This window comes from Phyllobates terribilis, unplaced genomic scaffold (assembly GCF_046119375.1).
Source record: "Phyllobates terribilis strain yellow unplaced genomic scaffold, ASM4611937v1 Scaffold_1__5_contigs__length_1240528914, whole genome shotgun sequence".
NCBI lineage: Eukaryota > Metazoa > Chordata > Amphibia > Anura > Dendrobatidae > Phyllobates > Phyllobates terribilis.
The window spans coordinates 1,023,401,598-1,023,423,610 of NW_027362761.1; positions in this window are offsets into that span (position 1 = coordinate 1,023,401,598).

Consider the following 22,013-nt stretch of genomic DNA (forward strand, 5'->3'; position numbering starts at 1 on the left):
ACTGTGTTCCAAATTATTATGCAAATAATATTTTCTCAGATTTTCCCAAATTACCTATATGAATTGCAGTCATTGTAATTTTCCAGTCAAATAACTATTAGAGTACAATTGAAAGGTTTTTGTACAAACTGCCTATGAAAACAGTAAATTTTTTAAAAAATAAAAATCTCAAACTGCACTCAAAATGCATGTTCCAAATTATTATGCACAGCAGAGTTTTCAACCTTTTCATTTTAATTATGAACAAAAAAATGGTCATTTTTGAAATTATAAGCATTAGCAGGTTATTACAAACTGAAATCAAACAGTTTTCAACTCAAAACTTTATTCTAGGTGATGTTACATTTTCACATAGAACCCCTTGTTCGAAAGGAGCTTCTGAACTCTCTCGTCCATTGAATTTGTCAGGTTTTGGATGGTTTCTGCTTTAATTGTTTTGCATGAAGACAGAATACCCTCCCAGAGCTGTTGCTTAGATGTGAACTGCCTCCCGCCATCATAGACACTCCTTTTGATGATGCTCCAGAGGTTCTCAATGGGGTTGAGGTCAGGGGTAGTGTTGAGCCACCCCCGTAGTGTTCGAGTTCGGTTCGGTTCGTCGAACACCCGTGTGTTCGCCGAACTGTTCGTCGAACTGTTCGTCGAACACCTTCGAACACCGTTAAAACCAATGGCAGGCAAACAAAAACACATAGAAACACATAGAAAACACCTTCAAAGGTGTCCAAAAGCTGACAAACTGCTCAGAAGACACAACTAACACATGGAAAAGTGACAAGTACATATAGTCATGCGAAAAGAAAAGAGGTGGAGGAGTAAAAGGAGGGGGAGACACAGATATAGGCATGTCATGCCCTTCTAAAATCCAAAAAGTGAGAAGCCGAGACGGCCAGTCCGCTCCTGCCCGTGCCACCTCCGTGTCGCCGGGTTTGTGCCAGAGCCGCGGTGAACCCTGACGGCCAGCCCCCCTCTCCCAATACTGGTGCCTGTCCGCTGGTGGGTCGAGAGAGCCCCCCTGTGGTGGAGGCAGCTCTAAGCTTTTTAATTTAAATTGTCCCTCTAATTTGAATGAATACACTTTAAATCCATTTACAAGGATCTATTGGAGGGCAAGTCTCATGCCAGCAGCCGCGTAATTCCAGCTCCAGTAGCGTCCACTAAAGCTGCTGCAGTTAAAAAGCTTTTATAAGGATCGAGCTCGGCTGTCCACCGCAAGGCATCCTAGTGCCAGTCCCAGCCCCTATGCCTTGGGGTGCCTCCTGATGCTCTTCACTAAGTATCCCGTGGTCCCGAAGCATTTCCTTTGAAAAAATTAAGTGTCCAAACTACAGGTGGTGTAGCTTGCTTAACAGCCGGGATAATCCGCTGACTAGCAGACACTGCTACTAGGCACAAAGTATTTCCTGGGCTAGATGCAGTTAAAAATTTGTAAGTAGATACTCTCGTTGGATGCTGAGAAAGCATTCCATAGAGTCTCCTGGCACGCCATATATGATTCTCTTAAAAAGCTTGGGGTAGGGGTCTAGGGGACCCTTTTATAGCCAAAATCACGGCCCTGTATCACAATACGTCACCTAGGCTGAAGATAAATGGAACTGTAGCACCGAGGGCTCGGTTGCTACAGACGTATTGCACCTCACCCAGAGGTGTGATATCTCACTCTCAGATAAGGATGGAGTGTGGATCAGGACCCGACACCTGCATGCATTACACCACATTGCCGTGGGGCAGGGCGACCAATATGCCCCTGAGATGGGCACGACAGTCCCTGTCCCTGGCTGGAGTGGGGGGAGGGAACACTGAGGAAGGGGAACCCTGCAGTGCAGGAGCAGGGAGGAAGCAGTTCCTGGGTGCATTGAGAAGGGAGTATAAAAGGTGGGCACCATCTTAGTTCAGTGCAGAGAAGTCTGAGCAGAAGTGGCAGGGAGCAGGGGCTCTGCATGAGCTCTGCTCCGGAGGCGGGCCTAGTAACAGAGGCCCAGGCCTGCAAGAGGGAGAAGGAAGGAAGAGGAGCGGAGAAGGCTCCAGGAACGAGGAATGAAGGGATCCCAGGGGTGCGGACGGGCGAGTCGCCACCGCACGCCCGAATCCACCTGCGTGGAGGGGTCAGGCCAAAGGGGGAGACCGGTCCCCGAACTAGTGGAGGCAGGAAACGACCCTCAGCTAGAAACCGGAGGCTCTGACATTTTATGTGGCGCAGCCCCTTGCTCCACCCGCTAGGAAGGCACCACATAGGGTCAGGGAAACTGGCGCCAAGTTTACCAAGAGGAGGCCCGAGGCAGCCGGACAGAAGTGTTGGTAAGAAAGGCCAGACAAAGGACACACAAAGGGGGTCCTGTGAAGCGCTCCAAAGTTATCTGGGAGTTGTCTGAGCCCCTCACCTGGTGAGCACAGTACGACGTGGGCAGCCGTTACCTGCAGACGTGGTCTGGATAATAAGAACTGTGAGTAAAGGCCCTGAACTGCATCACTGACTCCGTGTCGTTACTGCTGCTGCCCTGCACCATCACCCCCATCCTCCGGATACACTGCCCTGAGGCTATACTCCTCCCGTGGGAAGTTATGCTACGCTCTGCTGCACCCACAACACCAGCCTTAGCGGTCTGCCCTGTAGCGGCGGTTCACTCTGACCGCAATCCACGGGTGGCGTAGTCGGACATTTAAACATCAAAACCACATAAATAGTTCCGCCACTGGTTTGACCGCCCTGAGCCACGGAACCGGATCGCCGCCACGAAGACTACAACCACCAGCATCCACCAAAAAGGGTCCGGCTCCGGGTGTCCCAAGGCCCAGGGGGTGCGTCAGAACATTTTCATCACCTTTCACAATCACCAATGGGACAAGGCAGGGATGTCCTCTGTCCCCTCTCTTATACATCCTAGTGACGGAGCACCTGCTCTCATCAATTCGCCATAACCCCAATATTAGGTGGATTGAGGTGGGAGGCACCGAGTACAAGTGCTCTCTATTTGCTGATGATGTCCTAGTATATATCACTCAATCACATATATCCATCCCTGCTGTTATGGCTGAAATAGATCACTTTGTTACATGGTAAAATTTTAAAATCAATGCAGCGAAGTCTGAGGCCCTCGATGTCTCCCTCCCTAAATCCATATAGGATTCCATCCAGTCCAACTTTCCCTTTGCCTGGCCCTCACAGGGTATCAAATACTTAGGAATTCCTATTCATAGAGACCTCTCCCATCTATGTTATCTTAATTTTGGGCCCTTTATTGAACAATTCCATACAGACCACGGTTGGCAAGTTAGAACTGTAAGATTCACTACGTGAACCACTGGTGTTTTGTGGAAAAGCACATGTACACCGCGTTCCAAATTATTATGCAAAAAGTGTTTAGGAGTGATAAGGGAAGAATTTGTTTGTTTGTCAGTTAAACTCATTGATGGTGATGTGTGTCAGGGCTCTTTATATCACTGTAAGCAATTGCAGACACCTGTGCTAATTAGTTTGGCAGGTGTGTCCAATGAAAGGCAAGACTACTTAAGAAGGCTCTCTCACATTATTAAGCAGCCTACATTTTCTGCCAAAATGGGAAAGAAAAAGGATGTGTCGGCTGCTGAGAAGCAACAAATTGTGGAGTGTTTAGGTCAAGGCATGACTACAATCAACATTGTGCGATGATCAGGATGAAGTGTCTTGGCAATCAAGAAGTATGTAGCTGATTCACAGTACACACGTGTGCGTGCTGATAAGGGCAAATTGAGGACTCTTTCCTACAGGCAATTACGTCAGGTTGAAAGAGCAGCGGCAAAAAAGCCTTGTCATAGCAGCAGACAAGTTTTTGAAGCTGCTTGTGCCTCCAACGTCCCCCGAACAACAAGATGCAGGGTCCTTCAGAGGTTTGCAGCTGTGCATACGCCATCCTGTCGACCTCCTCTATCCACTTCACACAAGCAGAAACGGCTCCAGTGGGCCAAACATTACATGAAGACTGATTTCAAAACTGTTTTGTTCACGGATGAGTGCCGTGCAGCGCTCGATGGTCCAGATGAATGGAGTGGAGGATGGCTGGTTGATGGACACCCCACGCAAACACGGCTACAGCGCCAACAAGGAGGAGGTGGAGTAATGTTTTGGGCTGGAATCATGGGGAGAGAGATTGTCGGCCCCTTTAGGATCCCTGAAGGCGCTAAAGATGAACTCCATAATGTATGTGGATTTTCTCAAACAGCACTTCCTGCCATGGTTCAAGAAGAAGAACCGTGTATTTCACAGCAAGATCATTTTTCTGCATGATAATGCACCATCTCATGCTGCACATAAAACATCTGCATCTCTGGCTGATATGGGCATAAAAGGGGACAAACTTATGGTGTGACCCCCATGCTCCCCTGACCTCTACCCCATTCAGAACCTTTGGAGCATCATTAAAAGGAGTGTCTATGATGGCGGGAGGCAGTTCACATCTAAGCAACAGCTCTGGGAGGGTATTCTGTCCTCATGCAAAACAATTGAAGCAGAAACCATCCAAAACCTGACAAATTCAATGGACGAGAGAGTTCAGAAGCTCCTTTCGAACAAGGGGTCCTATGTGAAAATATAACATCACCTAGAATAAAGTTTTGAGTTGAAAACTGTTTGATTTCAGTTTCTAACAACCTGCTAATGCTTATAATTTCAAAAATGACCATTTTTTTGGTCTTTATTAAAATGAAAAGGTTGATCGAAAAGTTTGGGGGATCTAAGAGTGTGGCAACCCAGTAGTCATGATTACTTCGAATTCTGACAATATGAGGGTCATGCTGCAGGTAGTGCAGCAAGAAGGCACTTATGTGTCTTGCGCATCTCGGAGCCCCAAAATTATTTTCCGGGCTAGATGCAGCTAAAAATTATTTTTAATTTTAAATCTGGTGAAGCTTATTATAGATGGCCTAATAGGATCAGTGCTGCACACTGCTACAAAGCCCAAATTATTTTCCAGTCAAGATACAGATAAACATGATTAGTAATTTGAAAGCTTAAAACAGTTGGTAGGGTGATTTTAACCAATCATCAAGCTTTTACTCTCCCCAGGATGACACAGGGGTAGAAAAGTCGTTTCGGATCCATGATTTCTTCATCTTTATGAACGTGAGTCTGTCTACATTATCAGTGGAGAGCCGCGTGCGCTTATCTGTCAGCACACCACCAGCAGCGCTGAACACACGTTCAGACAGAACGCTGGCTGCGGGGCATGACAAGATCTCCAAGGCGTAAGTGGCTAGCTCCGGCCATTTATCCAGATTGGAAGCCCAAAAAGAGCAAGGGTCCAGTGACACAGTCGTGGCTTCAATGTTTACTTGGAGATACTCCTGTACCATCGTCTCTAGGCGTTGACTATGTGTCAGACTTCTTGTCTCCTGTGGCCTTGCAAAGGATGGGCTAAAAAAGTGGTGAAATGATTCCGCAAAATTGATGTTACCAGCAGATACTGTGGTTCTGTTACGGTTTGAGTGCTGAACACTTGACGGTCCCACGGTTGGCAAGTTGGAACTGTGAGATTCACTACGTGCACCACTGGTATTTTGTGGAAAAGCACATGTAAGATTCTGCAACAGTCTCTGCTGATACTCCTGCATGCGTGCATCCCTTTCTATGGCAGGAATAATTTCTGCAAATTTACTTTTGTACCGGGGATCTAACAGTGTGGCAACCCAGTAGTCAGGATTATTTCTAATTCTCATAATTCGAGGGTCATGTTGCAGGTAGTGCAGCAAGAAGGCACTCATGTGTGTTGCGCATCCAGGAGCACCAAGTCCCTGTTGTGTTGGTGGCGAGGTAACAATCATGCTTCCTTCCTCTGTCCTCTCCCCCCAACCTCGCACAACAGAAATGTGATCAAGGTCTCCCTCATCTGATGAGTCTTCCATCAGTTCGTCCTCCACTTCTTGCTGGGCTCCTGCACCTTCCTCACTAGTTTGGCTGCTACCATGCGCCCTGGTAAAATCATCTCCCCCACCCTCACATGCCTGCCGCCCTGGTGCTGCCGACCGTCTGGACCTTGCAGATGTTAGCCCTTCCGCATACAACTCCTCCTCCTCTACTTCCTCCACCTCCTCTTTTGCCACCACCTGACTCCGAATTCTGTTTAACATGTGCTCCAGCATGTAAATCACCGGAATAGTCATGCTGATAATGGCATCGTCAGCACTAAACATCTTCGTCGCCATTTCAAAACTGTGCAGAAGGGTGCATAGGTCCCTGATCTGAGACCACTCCTCCAGCGTGATTTGCCCCACCTCTGAATCTCGTTGGCCCAGGCTATACGTCAGAACGTATTGCACCAGGGCTTGTCGGTGCTGCCACAGTCGCTGCAACATGTGCAGAGTTGAATTCCACCGGGTAGGCACATCGCATTTTAGCCGGTGAAGTGGCAGGCCCAACGACTTCTGTAGAGATGTAAGTCGCTGAGCTGCGGGATGCGAACGGCGGAAGTGAGCACACAGCGACCGTGCCCTCTGCAGAAGGCCATCTAGTCTGGGATAGTGGGCTAAAAATTGCTGGACAACCAGGTTCAACACGTGAGCCATACAAGGCACGTGTGTGACATTGCCCCGGCGAAGGGCCGCACCCAGGTTTGCAGCATTGTCGCACACGGCCTTCTCTGGTTTCAGGTCCAGTGGAGACAACCATTCATGAAATTGGTTCTCCAGAGCTGACCACAACTCCTCAGCTGTGTGACTCACATTTCCCAGACATTTCAATGTAAAAACCGCCTGATGACGTTGAGCCCTACTGCCAGCATAGTAAGGAGGTGTGCAGGATCCCTTCTGCGCAGTTAGAAAGCTTGTGACATGACCAGACAGGCTTTGGGTGCAGGTGGAAGACCGAGAGGAGGTTGAGGAGGCAGAAGCAGTGGAGGAAAAATGACATAAAGAGGATTGACGCACAACTCGTGGGGACGGCAAGACTTGGACAGCAGCCCCTTGTCCTGCTGTCACCATAGTTACCCAGTGCCCAGTCAGCGACATGTAACGCCCCTGTCCATGCCTACTCGTCCAAGTGTCTGTGGTGAAATGCACCCTGTCACACACAGAGTTTCTCAAAGAAGCGGTGATGTTGTGTGCGACATGCTGGTGGAGCGCAGGCACACCTTTCTTTGAGAAGTAGTGCCGACTGGGCATCTGGTACTGGGGCACTGCGACGGACATAAGGTCTCAAAAATCCTCTGTGTCCACCAGGCGGAAAGGCAGCATTTCTGTAGCCAAGAGCTTGCAGATGGTGAAATTCAACCTCTTAGCTTTCTCATGGCTAGGAGGAAATGGTCTTTTACTTGTCCACATCTGAGGGACCGAGGGCTGGCTATTGTGCTTAGACGGGGTTGATAAGGGTGTCCCCGGCAAACTGCCGGTCTGTGAGGAAGATGCAGGCGGACATGTTAGGTTGCCTTGATCCAAAGGTGGTGCTATCGATGTCGGACAGCGCTCAAGACCAGCTGGTGTTACCACCTCCAAAGATAATGATGACCTGCCAATCACGCTGGCTGTTGCGGGTAAAGAGGTGGCAGGTCTGCGCCCCAAAACAGGTGTGACTGCTGTCCCCCCAGTCACAGAGGATGAAGAGGCCGCGGATGCACAAGATATGGCAGACGGTGGTTGGCCCGGCCGGCTAGACCGCATTGTAGCACACTGAGCTTCCCACTGCAACTTATGCTTCATGTCCATGTGCCGGTTCATGCATGAAGTACTCAAACTATGTATTTTTTGGCCTCTACTTAGCTTTTGCTGACAAATGTTACAGATAACACGAGTTGGGTCATCTTTATCGATCTGAAAAAATGCCCAGGCTATGCAAGGCTTAGCACCCATGCGACCTGAAGAGCCACCACGACTTGTGGTGAGAGGCAGAGTTGTGTTTGAGGATGCAGTTGTTGACGTGCTTCCAGTACTACGTCTCTGTCCAGGAAGGCGCAACCTGACCTCGTCGTCACTAGCATCTTCCTCCACCTCCTCTGCTGACCTCATCTCTTGGCTGACTGTGGGTTGACAGTAAGTGGGATCTCCGACCTCATCATCATCACCCTGTGCGTTATCACACCCGTCATCCTCAGAGCCAACCTGTTCCTGCCCTGACAAAAAACTAAAGTTGTCGCTCCAATCAGGTATTTGAGTCTTATCATCGTCTTCCTCATTGTCTCCACCAACAGGAGTTACAGTTTGGGAATGAGGGTCTACATTATGGTCAGAACCTTCTGCGTCTGGTCCTGGATCCGACTCATAAAGATTCTGGGCATCAGTGCAGATCATTTCCTCGTCTGGATTCACAGAAGCGCTGGAGTCGACCTCTGATTCCCAGGCTATAGTATGAGTAAACAGCTCTGCAGACTCAACCATCTGTTCTACCTCATACTCAGACGGGCAGCTGGAGATTTGGGAGCTGTGAGGAAGCAAGTGCGATTTGGGTGACACCTTTGAGGACTGGAGTATTTGTGATGTTGAAGTTGATGTGGAGGAGAGCCCACTTAAAGGAGCACTTGATATCCGTTGAAGCACCTGCTGTTTTTGTGCCTCATCTGGAATTTGTAGCGATTGGCGTGGCCGTAAGAAAGGGATCTTATCACATTGTCCGCTAAAAGAAGTAGACATTTTAGTTTGGCTGGAAGATGGTCTTTCTTCTGCACCTACCCCACGGACACAACCTTTTTTCCCCTTCCCAACACGCCTATTCCCCTTTCCACCAGCAGCAGGCCTTTTTCCACTCATTTTGGTGGTTAACTAATTCACAACTCTGGAGTTGTTTGCACAAAAAAACAATGGATGGTAACCGAGCAGAGCTGAGTGGCCAAACTGTGGTATTAGGCCAAAACTATTGGCTGGGTTAGATGCAGAAAAAAATTATTTTTAATTTGCAACCTGAAGGAGGTCAGTATAGATGGACTAATAGACCAAGTCCCACACACCGCTAGAAGCCCAAATATTTTTTCAGAGCTAGATGCAGAAAAAAATTATTTTTAATTTGCAACCTGATGGAGGTCAGTATAGATGGACTAATAGACCAAGTCCCACACACCGCTAGAAGCCCAAATATTTTTTCAGAGCTAGATGCAGAAAAAAATTATTTTTAATTTGCAACCTGATGGAGGTCAGTATAGATGGACTAATAGACCAAGTCCCACACACCGCTAGAAGCCCAAATATTTTTTCAGAGCTAGATGCAGAAAAAAATTATATTCAATTTGCAACCTGCTGGAGGTCAGTATAGAAGGACTAATAGAACAAGTCCCACACACTGCTAGAAGCCCAAATATTTTTTCAGAGCTAAATGAAGAAAAAAATTATTTTTAATTTGCAACCTGATGGAGGTCAGTATAGATAGACTAATAGACCAAGTCCCACACACTGCTAGAAGCCCAAATATTTTTTCAGAGCTAGATGCAGAAAAAAATTATTTTTAATTTGCAACCTGATGGAGGTCAGTATAGATGGACTAATAGACCAAGTCCCACACACTGCTAGAAGCCCAAATATTTTTTCAGAGCTAGATGCAGAAAAAAATTATTTTTAATTTGCAACCTGATGGAGGTCAGTATAGATGGACTAATAGACCAAGTCCCACACACCGCTAGAAGCCCAAATATTTTTTCAGAGCTAGATGCAGAAAAAAATTATATTCAATTTGCAACCTGCTGGACGTCAGTATAGAAGGACTAATAGAACAAGTCCCACACACTGCTAGAAGCCCAAATATTTTTTCAGAGCTAAATGAAGAAAAAAATTATTTTTAATTTGCAACCTGATGGAGGTCAGTATAGATGGACTAATAGACCAAGTCCCACACACTGCTAGAAGCCCAAATATTTTTTCAGAGCTAGATGCAGAAAAAAATTATTTTTAATTTGCAACCTGATGGAGGTCAGTATAGATGGACTAATAGACCAAGTCCCACCCACCGCTAGAAGCCCAAATATTTTTTCAGAGCTAGATGCAGAAAATTTCTTTATTCAATTTGCAACCTGATGGAGGTCAGTATAGATGGACTAATAGACCAAGTCCCACACACTGCTAGAAGCCCAAATATTTTTTCAGAGCTAGATGCAGAAAAAAATTATTTTTAATTTGCAACCTGATGGAGGTCAGTATAGATGGACTAATAGACCAAGTCCCACACACTGCTAGAAGCCCAAATATTTTTTCAGAGCTAGATGCAGAAAAAAATTATTTTTAATTTGCAACCTGATGGAGGTCAGTATAGATGGACTAATAGAACAAGTCCCACACGCTGCTAGAAGCCCAAATATTTTTTCAGAGATAAATGAAGAAAAAAATTATTTTTAATTTGCAACCTGATGGAGGTCAGTATAGATGGACTAATAGACCAAGTCCCACACACTGCTAGAAGCCCAAATATTTTTTCAGAGCTAGATGCAGAAAAAAATTATTTTTAATTTGCAACCTGATGGAGGTCAGTATAGATGGACTAATAGACCAAGTCCCACACACCGCTAGAAGCCCAAATATTTTTTCAGAGCTAGATGCAGAAAAAAATTATATTCAATTTGCAACCTGCTGGAGGTCAGTATAGAAAGACTAATAGAACAAGTCCCACACACTGCTAGAAGCCCAAATATTTTTTCAGAGCTAAATGAAGAAAAAAATTATTTTTAATTTGCAACCTGATGGAGGTCAGTATAGATGGACTAATAGACCAAGTCCCACACACTGCTAGAAGCCCAAATATTTTTTCAGAGCTAGATGCAGAAAAAAATTATATTCAGTTTGCAACCTGATGGAGGTCAGTATAGATGGACTAATAGAATGATGCTATGCCCAAAAGATTTTACTTCACTAGGTGCAGTAAAAAAATTGGTATTCTATACACAGGTGGTATATCTTGCAACACAGATAGGCTACTCCACTGACTAACACACTCTGCAATAGGCCAAAAAGGATTAGCTTTGCTAGATTCAGCCAAATGCTGTGAAAAAAACTTGCACAGCACTGGTACAGACCTGCCTGGCAAAAACTGATAGGAACTGATGTAACCTAGTCCTGAAAAGGACTCCAATTACAATTAGTCTTTACTCCCACAATCTATCTATTTAAGAGCACAGACCTGCCTGATAAAAGTCGTAGGAAATGCTGTAACCTAGTCCTTAAAAGGACTGCAATCACAACTATTCCCTACTCCCAAGCTATCTGTATATTTGTGCGAAAATTGGCTTGAAATTAACAAGGTATAGCGCACACAGCAACAGCGGTGCCGTCTAACACGCAGCTGCAGCAGTGAGAAAATGGTGGCGACGGGGAAAATGGCTTGGTCTTATAGGGCAAGGACATGTGACATACACTGCCAATCACACATGCCCTTGCTTGTGTGAAAAAAAGCACTTCGCTCCGTGTGTGCGCTGCTGATAGGCTGACAGATTGCACCTCCCCACTGCAAATGCGGGAAAGAGAAAAAAAAATGGAGATCTTCATTGTTCCTGCAGAGATCCATCCCCTGCCCCTCCCCCCGCCCCGCTGTACACTCAAACTGCGTATTAACATTAATTTTCATCATTACTGAGAAAAAATCCAGTTATGATTTTGGTGCACGAACAGTTATCGAACATAACCTCGAACAGCCGAATTTTTCTCAAATTGTTCGTGTTCGCCGACCGGCTCGAACACCGCCCAAAACAGCTCGAATTTGAGATTGGCGAACAGTTCGAGTAGAACAACGCTCATCTCTAGTCAGGGGAGCATGGGTGCCACACCATAAGTTTGTCCGCTTTTATGCCCATAGCAGCCAGATATGCAGATGTGTTATGTGCAGCATGAGATGGGGCATTATCATGCATGAAATGATCTCGATGGTCCAGATGGATGGAGTGGAGGATGGCTGGTTGATGGACACCCCATGCAAACACGGCTACGGCGCTAACAAGGAGGAGGTGGAGTAATGTTTTGGGCTGGAATCATGGGGAGAGAGATTGTCGGCCCTTATAGGATCCCTGACGGGGTAAAGATGAACTCCATAATGTATGTTGAGTTTCTCAAACAGCACTTCCTTCCATGGTTCAAGAAGAAGAACCGTGCATTCCGCAGCAAGATCATTTTCATGCATGATAATGCCCCGTCTCATGCTGCACATAACACATCTGCGTCTCTGGCTGCTATGGGCATAAAAGGGGACAAACTTATGGTGTGGCACCCATGCTCCCCTGACCTCAACCCCATTGAGAACCTCTGGAGCATCATCAAAAGGAGTGTCTATGATGGCGGGAGGCAGTTCACATCTAAGCAACAGCTCTGGGAGGGTATTCTGTCCTCATGCAAAACAATTGAAGCAGAAACCATCCAAAACCTGACAAATTCAATGGACGAGAGAGTTCAGAAGCTCCTTTCGAACAAGCGGTCCTATATCAAAATGTAACATCACCTAGAATAAAGTTTTGAGTTGAAAACTGTTTGATTTCAGTTTGTAATAACCTGCTAATGCTTATAATTTCAAAAATGAACATTTTTTTTTCGTAATTAAAATGAAAAGGTTGAAAACTCTGCTGTGCATAATAATTTGGAACATGCATTTTGAGTGCAGTTTGAGTTTTTGTTTTTTTTTAAAATATACTGTTATCATAGGCAGTTTGTACAAAAACCTTTCAATTGTACTCTAATAGTTACTTGACTGGAAAATTACAATGACTACAATTCATATAGGTAATTTGGGAAAATCTGAGAAAATATTATTTGCATAATAATTTGGAACACAGTGTAAATGCAAGTAATTATGTGTTTTTGTCATATGCCCAATTTTTTATTTCTTTTTTTAAGCACTATCTCTTTCAATCAATAATTGTTCTTGGCACATTTAACATGTACTGTATGTTGCTGATACACTGATGCACTGTCACTTTAATAATATATTAATCGAATAACTGCATGCATTTATGTATACATTGATACATGCATACTTATTTGCATGTGCACGGTTACAGAGTGTACGCATGCAATAATTAATTATATAGGCACATGTACAATGAATTATGTCCATATACCTATGCACTATCACTTTAATCATTTTGACACAGACATATGCAAAATGAATTATGATCGAATCATTTTTATGCACTGTCACCTTTATGATTTTCACACAGGTATTTGTGAAATAAATTATGATTCAATTACATTTTTGCACTGTCACTTTAATATATTTTACACAGGTATATGTAAAATAATTTTCTTTGTCTCACACTGTTTTTGTATTATTAATAGTTCACTTATTGCTCTTTTTCATCGGCGCACTTTCAATGTGTTTGTCACTATTGGTATATATGTATATGCATATTTATCTTCTTACCCATTACTTTTTCCTTCTTAGGTTTCTCTATAGTCTAGATCCAATCTCAGTACTTACTGACTCCCGATGCATCGGTCTGATCGACCGATGCATTGGTCCAGTTTCTTGGTTTTCTTTGATGAAAATCTAAGTTTACTCCCCGTTACTAAGATACCAGAATCATGTGATACTTAATGACCGCTTCCTGAGGTCTCGGTCATTGGACAGCAGAGTACGCATGTGCAACACATTGGTACACGTCATATTCATGACGCTGCGGGGACCTGACCTCTATTACGGGAAGTGGTTTCCCCGCACAGGCGCAGTACGTGACCAACAGCGGATCAGTGTTCTCACAGGTGATTCACCTGTGAGGAAATAGGATAAACTATGATGCGCACGCGCGGCGTTCTTGGTATGTGAGGCATGCTTGTAACTAACTCTGGGTTTCACCTGTCCCTAATTAGTTTGTCCTCTCCTATTGGTTGTCTGTCTTTTAAATAGTCTGGTCACTTACCTACCAACTACCCCTGATGAAGCAGTTGTGAAAAGTGCATTGGGTGAGTATAAGTACATGTAACTTTATCCCTAATTGTCATACTTTGCTGTGGGCTGTATACATATATGTATGATCTATTTTTATGATCATATGCATTGAGTGACTGACAGAATTATTATATTCATATGTATCTGTTTATACTTATGTACATTTATATTGTTACTAATCTGTCACTCTGTATTTATATTTATGCATATTATTTATCAGGGCTCCCACAGCACTCACCCACCTCTTTGTCTTTATGTCTGTATTTTGGAATGTTTTTTAATATCTTTTATGTATTTTTTTTAATTATTTGTTCAACAAAGATTATACATTTTTATACTTAATTCGTGATTACCTTTGGTCCTAGCATAATTTCTTGTTTTTGGTATCTTTATGCATCTTAGTGCAATTTGGGATCATCATACTCTTACCTGGGTTTACATATTGGTGATATATACCTGTGTATATCAGCGTGCCTTTATGTGAGGAAGATGGCATTGCCAAGCGATTTCCTTTTTACTTGTTTTAATAGCATTTGGAGACAAGACAGATTTCTTTGCGTAGTTTTATTAGTTTCTCAGATCTTCTATTTAAATGATCAGTAACATTGTGTACATAGTTGTGTTTTTTCCTCTGCAATCACTTCCCACTGTGTGGACAAGTCAGGAATCAGATAACTGCAAGGAACTGGCTCAATGTTAAACAGTTCTGCTGCCTGAGCATTACATTAGTATCATGATTTTGCAAGAAGAATAACCTATTTATGGCCGTTATATAACTTGTTATCTGCATTTTCACCAGTTTTGCTCTCTGCATACTTTATAATTTAGAGTTGTCTCTGAACTAGTGGGTGGAGACTATTGGGAGTTATCTCCTAAATAATAATAATCTTTTTATTTATATAGCGCCAACATATTTCTCAGCGCTTTACAATTCAGACAATTTACAGACATTATTGGACCTGTCCCCATAGAGGCTCACAATCTACATTCCCTATCAATATGTTTTTGGAGTGTGGGAGGAAACCGGAGAACCCCAAGGAAACCCACGCAAACACAGGGAGAACATACAAACTCCATGCAGATGCTGTCCTTGGTGGGATTTGAACCCAGGATCCCAGTGCTGCAAAGCAACAGTGCTAGCCACTGAGCCACTATGCTGCCCTAAACACTACTCCTTGTGGAAAGTGAAAAGCCAAGCCTGGAATGTCAGAATGAGGAGACTTAAAAGCCATGCAATGCTCCTCTGGGAAATTTAATTTGCAAATTGTCTCTTTAGAGAAGAAGAGGACTAGAACTCTAGTGTCACCTCTTGGAAGCAGCAATCCTAAAAGTCGGAATCGATAATTTAATGAGACTTGCAATATGACTTAGGATAAAATTCAAACCAGAATCTCAATCTTCAGAGCCTCTCACCTAGCCAAATCAGATCTCATACTTTGTACTGATGAGCGGCAATACTCCAAAACGCCGTGTCTGCAAATTGAGATTCTGGTTTGGCTTTATTTCCTATGTCATATTGCAAGGCTCGTTAAAGAGTCGATATTGACTTTAGGATCGCTGCTTCCAATAGGTGGCGCTAGAGTTCTAGCCCTCTTCCTCTGTGAAGAGATAATTTGTATATTTAATCTCCTAAACACAATACACATATATATACGGAAATTCCGCTCTCCTGTCTCAATGTAGCACACCCTACAGCATTAGCATTAGCATGTAGCAGCAGCAATGAGAACACTATATAGCAGCATTAAGTAAGAATGAAGATGTGAATCCAGGACTGGAGTTAGAAAAACATATGTTAGAAAGAAGCAGTTTCTTGTCTGTGCTTACCCTTCCATCCATAGACTTCAATAAGCAGCTGAAAATCTTATCTCAGTGAAATGGCTGTCTATCTAGTCTTAGGCAAAAAAGACAGAATTTAGCTGTTTTTCAGAGTCAATGATGAATTGAGGGAGCAGAGGGAAGGAGAACTGGCTCATAATTGGAGAAAAGCATATTTCTCTGATAAAATACTAAGCAAAATATCTACTATTTATGTGTACTATTGATTTGTGCAATGCTAGTTAGTTAACATGACAGTGACCATTTAAGGGGCTGAAAGCTTTTGAATTAGATATTGCCAGCCACTTTATGTCACATGATAAATCATGGGAAACAGCTTGGAGCTTATTACTGTGAGATGCGATGACAGCCTCATCTCACTGAAGAGTGATTACAAAATGCTGTAAGCACAAGAGATATGTGTCATTATTGACAACTTTGAGCTTTTAGCTCCTGGCAGCCCATGTAGAGGGGGGTGTAATATAGGACCAGAGTTTACCTGTGTCATATTACAAAACCCTTTTATCAGAACTCTTCATTTCATAACACTCTTACCTCTGCTGTACTGCTTCTGCCCCAACATAATCGGTCCAGAGATTAAAGCTCAAAGGTGTCAGCAATTATCACGTCTTTTATGCTCAATGTGCCTGATTTCAATGCAGAGAGATTACAAATTGCTGTGAGCACAACAGACATAAAGGTGATTACTGACAGTTTTGAGCTCTAATATCCAGACAGGCAATGTCAACAGAGAGGTAGTACAGTAGAGGCGACAAGGCTATGAGAGCAAGAGTGCAGATAGAAGAGTTTGTAATGTGAAACAGCTAAACTCAGATGTGCTACACCTCCCCCCCATATGGGCTGGCTTGAGAGGTGTCAGTAATAATACTCAGCTCTACTGTGCTCACAGCAACTTATAATTGTATAATTGCTCTGTAGTGAGATCAGGCTGTCTGTCCATATTTGCCTCACATTGAGAAAACTGCTCTAAGCTATGGTGGGGGAATGGTCTGCTTTACCTTAAGTGTTACTGCCAGTTTATGATTGACCAACATTATGCAGGGGGAAGAAATAAACGCCCACAGTGAAAACTTTCTGATAACACCTATTTGAACTTGACAAAGATTAACTTATTAGCTACCAAATAGTTTGCTAAAATTTCCGCATCAGAGACAACATAAAAAAAGTATCATGTGTCCAATTCAACATGAAAAATGTAATGAAAGGTCCTCTTTTAGAAGACTGCCAAGCTCATGTACGGAGACTTATAGGCCAAGTAATCTTCTCAGGAAAAACAGTCTTGATAGAGTCAAAGAACTAAACTTCTAGTGCTACCTATTGGTGGTAGCAATTCTGGAGGTCAATATTGACAATTTAAAGCCAAAATGGAATCATGTACAAAATGAAAAGACCTCCATTTGCTGAAAGCTGTTTGGGGGTTTGTGTCCATCATCAGTGTAGAGTGAAAGCCTGGTAAACTGGGTGAGTAGCCTCCAAAGGAGGGTACAAGAAGTACATGTTCTCCTTAAGGAGAGTGCCAACCTGGCATAGGTTGATGTATAGGCCATGGAATGCTCCAGCGTAAACATTATGCAAATTGCTTCTACACAGTAGAGGTGAACTGTGTCTCTAGTACCAACTATTGAAGGTAGAAATCCTCAATGTCAATATTATAACAAGGATACAAAGAGCAATAGGGTCCTATCTGAGTAATGGAGTTCAGGATTAATGTAATCTGCTCACCTGCTATGCTTGTGTGTGACACGACAACTATCGTAGCATAGTTGTCAGCTACTGCATCATCCACAGAAAGGTTTGCAATGTATAAAGATTCAGGGTATGTGGAATTCAAGTGCATTGATGATTTAAAAATGGATCTAAAGGCAAAATCTTTTAAGGTGGTTTATTGTCAACGCGTTTCAGAGTTCTTTGGAGTGGCCTAGTCAAAGTCCTGACCTTAATCTAATTGAGATGCTGTGGCATGACCTTAAAAAGGTGGTTCATGATTGAAAACCCTCCATTGTGGCTGAATTACAACAATTTTGCAAAGATGAGTGGCCAAAATTCCTCCAAAGCGTTGTAAAAGACTCATTGTCAGTTATCGTAAACACTTGATTGTAGTTGTTGCTGCTAAGGGTGACCCAACCAGTTATTAGGTTTATGGTGCAATCACTTTTTCACACAGGGCCCTGTAGGTTTGGATTTCCTTTTCCCTTAATAATAAAGAGCTTAATTTGAAAACTGCATTTTGTGTTTACTTGTATTATCTTTGTCTAATATTTAAATTTGTTTTGTGACCTGAAACATTTAAAGTGGGCAAACATGCAAAAGAATAAGAAATCAGAAATGGGGCAAACACTTTTCCATACCACCTTATGGTAGAGAAGACAATGGTAGAAATTTATCAAAAGTCATGCAAAAAAAGTGGAGTAGCAAGCAACTAGATCACTCACTTTTCCACTCTTTATACTTCATCTTTTTTACTAAATTTGATATATGTTCTGTGGGTATATGCAATGTTTCACAGTGATTGAAAGAGATAGAACTGTGTTCTTTGGAGTTATCTGATTATATCTAATCTCAGCTAACACTATATTATGTTACTAAATGAAAAACACAGCAAAAAAGGGCAACTGTGTTTATCTGCTCAAAACTAAAGCCCCCGTCACACTAAGCGAGATCGCTAGCGAGATCGCTGCTGAGTCACAAGTTTTGTGATGCAACGGCGACCTCAGCAGTGATTTCGCTACATTTGACACGTAGCAGCGACCAGGCCCCTGCTGTGATATCGCTGGTCGTGTCAAAATGGCCTGGACCATTCTTTGATCGTTGAGGTCCCGCTGGGTAGCATGCATCGGTGTGTCTGATACCTTACCAATGACCTCGTTAGCGACTCAGAACTGAGACACATAGGCGTGCATTTGTGTTGCATCGTTATACAGGTCGCTATGGGTTGCCGTATCGTTGCTGCGTCATTGGGAAGATCTGACTGTTTGACATCTCACCAGAGACCACACAGCGACGCAGCAACGATCCCTGCCAGGTCGTATCGGTGTCGGGATCGCGGTAGTGTCGCTAAGTGTGACGGCACCTTTATATACTACCAGGATGCAGTGAACCCTTATATTAACGATGGCAGCAACACATGTGCAAAATACTGATGAGACAATCACTCATAACCTATCAGTTCAAGGAGGGGGTGATTGCTTAGTATTAAAATTGCACACAAAAAAAAGCTTGTATAGGGCACTGTTCACACATGAATAGTGCACAGCATCTGGCTTACAGCCTATTAGTTACGTTTATACTATTCGATGTTACTAAATGATCCAATATTTTTTTACATGACAAGATAAATAGTACATACCTTCAATCCTCTCGTATAATGTCAAGTAATTCGTTAAATAGTATGTTGTTGAGTGTGAAAGATAAAAATATTCCTTAAAGGGGTTTTCCCACAAACAAAAGTTCATTTTAATTAATGTCTGTGTCTGACCGTACAGGAATATGGTCTGATCATACCACATCTCCTGGACAGGGGAGGAAACAAAAGAAGATACAGACATTACTGTTAGAACCCTCCTGTTTGTTTATGCTATCTTGTGGTTTGCGGTCACGTGACCATCTACCTTAATATTCCAGCTCCGCCCTTCTGGCTGTGCTGGACTTCAGTGTTTGACTGTTTTTCTAGCCTGGTGCTTCGGTGTCTTTCTCTGTCAAGTTCGCTTGGTCCTCTGGGACCTTTAGTACATTTTTGTCAGTTTGTCTTTTTGTGTTCTGCAACAACTTCTGTTTAGGAGGTGTCCCATTTTTATCCCAGTCCTTAGTTCTTTTAGGGACCCCTCCCTTAATTCTATAGGTCTTCGTTAAGACTAGCCGAGGACTAAGGCGGGTCTGTTCACAAGGAACAGGCAGCCCGCTACATCGTAGGGATTCAGCTTAGTCTTACTGTAGGGACAGCTTTCCCCTATCTTTCCTTAGTACTTGTTGCAGATCATAACAATTACAGCAGGGGATCGCAGAGGATTCATTTTGTGAGGTAAAATATTGTTTAAAAAAAGGCAGTGAAATGTTTTACCTCACAAAACGAATCCTCTACGATCCCCTGCTGTAATGTCTGTATCCTCTTTTGTTTCCTCCCCTGTCCAGGAGATGTGGTATGTTCTGTACACGGTCAGACACAGACAATTTTTAAAATGAACGCTTGTTTGTTGGAAAACTCATTTAAATCTTGGCCAAACATATTGATTGTGAAAGATTTAATACTCCACTATGGTCCAGGATATCTGTTTTTTTACGATTGATTAATTTTATTGAATTGTGTATTTGCAAAAACTTATTTTGCAGTATGGAATCTTGTTTAGATGTAAAGCTAATACCAAATAATGCTATGTGATATTTCAGGATTCAGTATTATTATTTGCAATTTTTACCTTAGAGAGCACAAAATTTACAGCTGCGGAAGCTCTTTCCCCAAGGACTATAGTACATAAATTTAGATTAGACAATGGTGGGAAAATCTCAATTCAGTGTAACTGCATCATGTGAAGGAAATATGTTATCCCAATGGAACTGAGTGCTAGTAATTGACATCAGGATTGAAAAATACATCAAAATATAACCCAGATATTTTGTTTTGATGTTCTACACATTTTTTTTCAACTGACAGAAATCAGTTATTTCTCCTTTTTGTTAACTTGATGTTCTTACATGTTATTAGCCAATATAAAGGGAACCTGTTTTTTCCCATATAACCTACGGTCACCACCAGACTTTAAGTACTGTATAGTTCCACCCATTATTTTGGAGTTACCATGGATACTTGCTTGCATGAGCTTGACTCCTTAAATAGTCTATTACTATGGTGCTGGACTTTTGATAGTGCATAGTCCTGCCCAGTGATGTCACTTGATTGCTGCCGAATAAAGCGGCATCATGTGATTGCTGAAACAAGTGGACTTGGTTAGCCCCGCCATGTGATGTCGTCAAATGACATGACATCATGTGACTGTCGATCACATGACTACTTATCACATGATATTCTCATAGCTTTGTGTTGTGACGTCACCCGCTGCTACTCACAGCCGGGTATCAGTTTTATATCCTTAGGCCACGGGATATAATAGTCCCTGTGTATGATCCACATACACAGGGACTATTTCTCTTTATTTGTTAAGTACAGTCAAGGCCCATTTTGAGGGTTTTGTGTGAAATTATGTCCAATTTGCGTTTTTTTCCTATGTTTTTGTGTTGCTCCAGTACATGCAATGGAAATAAACTTGTGTATAACAAAACCCTTGTAATTGCAATAATTTTCAGGGAGAAATACTTCATTTTATGGAACAAGTTCAAGGGTGCCAACACTTTTGTCCGTGACCATATGTCTTTTTTCAACCTATTTAACTATGTAACTATGGCGGTGGTGCTGCAGTAGCACCGCTAGTTATTTCTAATGGTGGTAATGGCTAATTATATATGTTCTTAAATCATTTAAAATATTTGTCTGCAAACATTATAAAGAATTTTTGAGACAACACAATTAATAAGTTTCTTTTTTACAGGTAGATGTTTTTGGATTTATATGTGATGTATTGCTGTTTACTTGCTTTGATGTACTTGCTTTTTACATCTCTGTAGCACCCTATTTTTGGTGCTCATCTTTTTTCTATTTTAGTAATTTGGAGCCAGGAGTTCATAGACTCTGCTGCCAGCTAGCATTATAGGCTGAGAAAATAGGAATCTTTGAAGACTAAAATGAAAGGTGGAGTGGTTACATCACTGACACAAAGCCTGGACTTTGGTTTAGAGCACTGAAGAGCACTTAGCGATGACTGAACATGGATAGTCAGGCTCAAAAGATTTGAATATTTACTAAAAATAGTGATTATGATGATAAAGAAAAAAGTACTTATGAAAGGCAATGATTTTTTTTTTATTGTTATTGCCTTTTGTGTGCAGCCCTGTGCAGAGAACCAGTCCTGGACAGGAAACTACCAGGGAATTTCATACCAGTCGAAACAAAAAAAGTTACTTATTTAACAAAAAATTAGGATGATGGTCAAGAAAATAGTAATTATCATGGAGGTCATTAATTTTTTTCAGAAAATGTTGTTAGCAGTTTGTGCACACCTGTTCATGCAAAGGTTTTTCTTGTTCTTATTTTAATGTACAGATTGTGAATTAAAATAGAAAGCAGCAAGACTACAAAGGAACAGATGTGGAATAGTGATGAGCAAGCATGCTCGCCACTGCTCGGTACTCGCCCGAGCATCTCACTGCTCGACATGCTCGGCGCTCTGCAAATATTTCCTGGTTGCTCGGGTCCCCTCCCTGCATGTTTGGCGCTCTTTACAGAGCCAATGAACATGCAGGGATTGCCTGCCAC